Consider the following 7,212-nt stretch of genomic DNA (forward strand, 5'->3'; position numbering starts at 1 on the left):
AACAGCTCATTGCAAATGGTCAGCAGTAGTATCTGTAGTTTAAAATACCTGCCTTTAAAGACCACTTTGTTTTTCTTGTTTGTTACCTTCAGGGCCTTTGCATAAAACTCGTACAAGCCACAATCTTGTATATGCCTGTACATCCCTCTCCTGTGAGATGTAAGAGCAAACAATATTGTTATGGGAGCTTGTAGCAACTTCTGTCTGAGCAGAATCCTTCACCCAAAGGGATGGGAGGTTGTAGACCTAGCCAGGGTGAGTTGGAGCCAGGTCAGCTTTGGCAGGTACCTTCCTGTGGATTGTGGCATACTCCTGACTGGAAGTGTTTGGAGCTCCTTTGAAATACCATCTAGGCTAAGGGATACTGCAGTGCTTTCAGGGTTGTAAGGCAAACGGGTTGTTGGAATAGTGGTAGAGGCTAGAGGGTTGTTTCCTTTCGTTGTCTGCAGGGTACTCTGATAGTGGCCGGCATGGGTACAGAAGTGGATTGGCATCCTTGAGCAGGAGGGTGGTTTACTAGGAAAATGGTAGCAGTGTTTGCTTCTGATGTCTAGAGAAAGGTGTCTCATGAACCTTAATCAGAGCTTTGCAAAGGTGGGCCTCAACCTTACTTCATACATGATGGAGTGAGGGCAGCATTGTAGAAAGGTAATTCTGGACTACCAAAGAGCTGAAATGGAGTAAAAATGGCAACTTCCAACTGGATGCAGAGACCACTACCTTGGGTACTACAGGAAAAGTGATAGGAGGCCAGTAGTATGATAATACCGGTGAAGCAGGAACAGTTTTGATGTGACAAATAAATGAAGCAGGTCAGGTGGGGGCCGGTGGATCTGTGCTATGGAGCAAAAAAAGATTCAGGTGACTTTGGGCTACAAATAGTTGATCACCTTGTGAATCAGAGCTTAGGTAAGTCACGTTCTCCTGGTGTGGTCCTCACAAACAGGAACTTTATGTGAGACAAACCTTTCACCCCCACTGACTGGAGGTCCTATTGAATGTAAACACCGAGGACTTTCCTGTAAATCTGAATCTTGATGACTAACCAAATCAAGATGTTAACTTGTAATCTTGCTAACAAAGTGTTATTACTGTACCTGTCTTTGATGTACAAATACGCTTTTGAAATGTATATTCTAGATGGATGGTCTCAGACAAGCTTGAGATCCTGTCAATAAATAAATGTATTTGCAGAATGTGTTATGACTCTTTTTGTAAAGTGGGTAACAAACTTTGGCACCTTTGTTATTGCACACACTTACTAAAACCAGGATTTTTTTTGGCTACTGAATACAAGGAATACAAGTTGCTACCAGGTGTAAATAAATGTGAAAGATTACAGGATTGGGGGTAGCAGTTTTATCTTGGAATTTCTTTCTGAAGTACAGCAGCTGAAGCAGATAGAGGGTAAGCATAATTTGTATAGACCAAAGGTATTCAGAAAAAGTTACTTATTTGTGAGCTACAAAGTAAATAACAAGGAGGTGAGGTCTAAATCAGTTAATAGTAAAGGGAATTCCATTACTGAAACCTTTAGTTTTCTAAATCCAATGTTCTCACTTTGGAGGGTAAGAGTTTCTAGAAATGAGTTAGTTTGCATCTTGCATTTCAGAAAGAAAAGTATCATAGCAGAAAATCAGAGCAGTCACCCAACAACTAGTGCAGTGTTTAATAAAATTACCTTTTAAAATAGGCTGAAGGTACAAGTTATTAGGAAGTCATCAGAATTAGATGGAAAAAAATCAAGGTATTATGTTGAGAACTAAGAGGCTGAGCTGCTGCCAGCTGCACTGCCTCTCATTAGAGAAAATTCAAGCCACTAGCGTCTAGTTCTCATCTGGAAAAGAAAAGCACCAAGTGCCACCTGTGCTTTCTTATTTCTGATTTTTAAAAAAGTATCTTAAAAATGGCTTATTGTGAACAGTTTATAAGGAAAAATGAACATAACTGTTCTAAAAGAAGATTTGCTCTAGCTTTTTTGTGTGTTACCCCACAATACAGAAAATGCTTGAGAAAAATGGATTTTCAGAAGCCATTTTGTAATCTGTGATGTTTTTTCTTTAGTCTCTTGTGTGAAAACTTTTCAAAACAAAATAAATAAAAATCAAAACTGGAATGAATTACTAGCCTTTTTGGAAAAAAACAGAAGACCACAAAAATGTGCAATTAGAACAGATGTTAGACATTTATAAAGTGCCTGGGGAAAAAAAAATGAACACCAAGGCACCAAAATTTGTGTTTGACAGTTACTTAGTCTATGTAAAACTAAAGGTGGCTAAGGAACATTTGGTCCGAACTAGTAAGGCTGTTGAACAAGTAGCATGATAGGAGATTAAATTTAATAATGGCAAATGCAAGTAATTTAAACTGAAAAGCATTTCAACTTTGTTGAAATGAACTTTGTTGAAATAAACTGAAAAGCATTTCTGATGTCCTTGAGCCTAGATGAAGTGCATAGGGAAAACTCAGCAGCATTCCAGAGGCTCAGTCAAAATCTGTTCAGGCAAAACGTGCACACACGTGTACTCAAGAAATGGTCTTTTTAATACATTTGTGATTACAATGCTTGCTTCTGGAATAGGCAGGTCTTTCCGTGGTCTTATACTTAAGCCCGATCTTGCTAAGTTTGTGTGATCAAACATTGTGCTATTTAATGAATTCAAATTGTCAGCACATGCAGTCTCATTTGTTAATCTCTAGTTGCTTTAATCCATGATGTGCTGGGAGTATGATCCAGTTCATCAACCTTTTCTGAAAGATAAGTTTTGCAACAGATTCAGAAAGTCCTTTTGAAAGTAGTAATTAAATCTGTTTGAACGTGTTTTCACTCTCTAATTAATTGAATTTCTAAGCAAAAAAAGGAGACATGCATTTCTAAATTTTTTTTTTGTAAATTAATGTTAAAACAAGGAGAGTAGTAGGGTAAAATCAGTTTAAGTTCAGAGTTCATCCTTTATTTGCTAAGGTAAGATACAGCGCAGAAGCAGTAAATTTGATCTCTGGAGTCATTAACAGTGTCCTCATTCTTTGTCATGAATCAGAAACAAAGCTGTGGGCTGGCCAAAGAAAATCTGTCAAGGTTAAATTCTCAAGATCTGTTACCTCCTTGTACAGGAACCTACAGAATTAAAAATTATGCAAACAAGAAATTACTAAGATGCTGTTCATGTACAGAGAATGTGTTCGTATTTGTAGTTGCTTAACTTGGTTCACTTCTAGGCTTTCTACTAGAATTGAAAAATTTGAGGAAAAGGAGGTAACTTGGGCCCTCTGTCCTTCAGTAAGCTCCGCTTGGGCGTATTATGCATTTGCCTGGAGACACGTTGAATTTGTGGCGTTTCTGTGAAGACCTAAGGCCATGTCTTCATGAAACTTTTTATAGGAAGGTTACATTTTTTTTCCCTACAGAACACACTGATACGTCTCGTTTAACCTAATCTGTAGCATTTCCATTGTTTTTCTTGGACAGCTTCACTAGGTCTGTATGTTCCAATAATAAAATAAGTTGGTTTTGGAATATTGCAATTGTTGCCATTACCTGTTAATATTCTGTTTTGCAATATATATGGGGCCTAGTGTTGTATTAAAAATGTTGCTAAATAGAATAGTAATAGTATAGAATGATTTGGGCGCACATTTACGATGGAAATCCAATCTGTAGTACAAACTGACCCTTAGTGAAAGCTTCCTTCTGCACAAGAGGGACAGAATCATCAAGAACAGCAGTAATGTGAGTTTGTGTCCTGCTTGAGGCATTTCTTCTAAAAGTACATGTACCTGCTTGTGCAAAGTCACTTGGCGTAATTGTTTCCTGGTTTTGTAAAACCTAAGCTGCTCCTGGCTGCTTCCGTGACAGGAGATAGCCAGTGAAGAGTGTACACATTAATTCTAAATTAAGGTTTGAGTCTTTTGCATGTAGGGGGGTGTCACAGGTGAATTACTAAGATAAGTCATCATTGTGGGGTTAACTAAAAGGGTTTTATTTATGATTAAATTATGATCAAATGATAATTAATCAATGCTTGAATGAAAATTAAATGGTAATTGAATAGTTATTAAGCAATAATTGAATGGTAATTAAACAGTGATTTGACAATGATTTAAATTATGATTTAAACAATAATTTAGATGGTGGTCAAACACTCTACTACTTACTACACTTCTAATAATTAAGCTATAGCTGGATATATATAAAAATGCCGTTAGCATACAGTATACTTTTCGGCCTAATGTAAAACGTCACTTACCTAGTTATAGATATTAGATGCCGGGTAAGGGGTCTCTCAGCCTTGAGGAGTAACCTTGAGAGGTGTGCCTGCTCAAGGGGATCATTGCCGAGCAGCCCGCTGCTGTACAGGAGAGCTCCATGGGCTCATGGGGGCCACAGATGTTTATAGCGTAAAGTGGTGTTGCGTTAAGGGTTACTGTCGCATACAAATAGGAGTCTGAGGAGCGGCTGGGGGGAACCCTCCCGTTGAGTCACAAGGTTCAGACAGGACCCCCTTGCTTTCTAAACTCCTTCTCAGAGAGGAGTCTAGGTGTGGCTAGGTCCAGTCGTAGTCTCAGACCTGGTCAATGGTTTATTTTCTAAGGACTGTATGTGTAGCCACTTACTGGTTCAGGGCTTTCGCTAAGGCGACAGCATTAATTTTTACACCCCCCGGTCTGGGCGTGTTGAAGGAACTGTCACGGCCAGAGCAGTGAAGAGTGCAGTTTATTAGAGCAACAGACACACAGATTCTTTGGATTACCGGTGATAAATTAACTGTCTGCAAAGCACATACAAATGTCAAAAATATGAGTATGAATAACACGGCTGGACACAAACATGTACATCAAGAATATGAGTAACACGGCCAGACACAAATACGTTAAAAGATAATAAAGCGACTCTATAGAGATTTCTAAGTTTCCCAGGGAGGCACTTGGTATAACCAAATGTTCGAATCTTACCCAAAGGCGTCCCGATGCGGGGGAAGAGAGGCTCAGCCCGTCAACTGATCCCAAACATCAGAGTGGTACACGATGGTGTCTTCCCTAACATTCTCTTTCTCTTAAGCTATTTTATACTATTTTTCACCTTTCAGGTAGAGCTTGAGTGACTCTAGTCATACATACCTTTGTTTAGGATTGGTGTAAAGTTTTCTCGCTTCGCTTTTAAAGGTATAAGCTAGAAAAATTCAGTGCGCAAGCTCAGTGAGGGGTGGTCGCACCTTGGAGGCGGGTAGCTTTTGAGATGGAAGTGTGTTTTGGTATTATAATGATGTTATAATGAGCAAAGTTCACCAAAAGGACAGCATTTTGTCAAAAACGTGGCAGGCTGTTGGCCCAGGGTAGTAAATATGCAGCTTATCAGTTCCATGACACCTTTAAGTTCCCCTATTATTGCAGAGCCTGGCCACGGCATCTCCACACCGCTCCACCCTCTGGGCAGCGCCTCTTAGAGTCAGCACACCAAGTTCCCCTGGCGTTACCAACATCTAAGGTTGCAGGCCTAGGGAACTCCCATGCAATGGATTCCTTACATGTCAGCCGCGTTCCACCTGGGAAGCTTCTTCAATGCTGTGCCTTACCTAAAAATGTGAATATAAGTTCTAATTTTTAAGTCACCTCAGCCATTATCCCACAAGTGGTTGACTCGTAGTCAAACCCCCTTTTGGTGCATATGCAGTTGTGCAGCTGTAGCAGTTTTAGTTTTGTCCAGTCCCAGCTCAGCCTGGTACTGTTAGCACCTGAGAAGATATGGCCTAAACTCCTTAGTTCCTGAGAATATACGGCCTAGCACAATTCTGGAGGTTCGCACAGCAGGGCTGATTTCAGTCAGGCTTACTTGTTGGTGATGCCTGAACCAAAATACTGTTCACTCAGTCACACTAGGTGCATCCATCAGAGGGGATCTTACTTTAAAAAAAAAAAAAAAAAAAAAAGATTGGGACTACCAGTGGTATCAGCCTTGTATAAAACAGTTGACAGTTGTGGTCTCTTAGGTTGCTGGTGTCAGCATCTAACGTTGGAGCACAGGGATGTTGGAGCACTGCACTGGAAGAACGTTTTTCTCAAACTGAAATGCTTGTCTTAGGCACTGGCCTGCGTTCTTTATAGTCCCCCTCCCTCCCAAAAGATCATGGGATTTTCCTCACAGAAGGGTAAAGATGAGTGGTCTGTTATTAGGCCACCTGATGAAGGAATGTCTTCCCAAAAGGAAATTATTTATCCGGCTGTGTAGTAGTGAAACTCTTGGGAAGTGTGTCATGGGCTAACTGCCCTGTCCCTGTTCAGATAACGGATGGCATGGCGATTCCTACCACAGGTGTAAGCGCTCAGAGCTCTTGCAGCTCAAGCAACAGGCAGCTGGAGAGTTGTGGTCGAAGAACTAAGAACTGCAAACATGAAGAACAAGTTATGAAGTTATTTTTCTCTGTTCAGAAAGTGAGAATGAAAGATGGAGTAACAATAGAAAAGAAAAAGAGCCCAGGAGTAACGTGATACAAAGCTAAGGAGAATTTTCATTCTTATCTTTATATTTCTTTTTGAAGTATAGGTGAAGCTAAGAAGAGGGGAAGGATTGTTAACACAGGCAAAACCCCGAAGCTATCTGGAAACCAGTATATGATGTGGGAATGGGGAAAAAAAACAGGACAGGAACAGACACAGATATCATCCCAAGTGATTTTACGAATTGTGGCACGTCCAACCTCATTTAATTTCCTCAGCTCCTTCCTGCCCTGCAGAATCTCTTCTACATAAAAGGTTAAGAGGAGGCTATAGTATTCTTGACCTTTTCCAGACTGTGTATTTAACAGTCTTGTCACTGCATGCCCTAATTAACTGCTGTGAGCCGTGGCTACCCTGTCTTTGGCCAGCTAGCCGTGTCTAGTTCTTTGTAGCACTTCTTATTCCACCCCTAGCCAGCAAAGCGAGTGACAAGCCTGGAGATGCTCTGTTTGTAATGGTGTGCTCTGGCTGCAGGCACTGGCAGCCTCTCTGCCACGAAGGCAGAGAAGTAAGAAAGGGCTTTCCGACCAGGAAAAGGAGCAAACAAAATAGTTGGAAAAAGTAACAAGCTTGATCAGTCCACATAAAATAAGAAATTATCATCTTGAAAAAGTGTTATTTTAAAAGATACTGGACTTCAGGTACAAGGAAAGGGGCTGAAGTGAGAAAAAGTAGAAACAATGTTAAGCATTGTCTCCTGTTCGTAATTAAATGCTT

Source organism: Mycteria americana, chromosome 1 (assembly GCF_035582795.1).
Source record: "Mycteria americana isolate JAX WOST 10 ecotype Jacksonville Zoo and Gardens chromosome 1, USCA_MyAme_1.0, whole genome shotgun sequence".
NCBI classification, from domain to species: Eukaryota; Metazoa; Chordata; class Aves; order Ciconiiformes; family Ciconiidae; genus Mycteria; species Mycteria americana.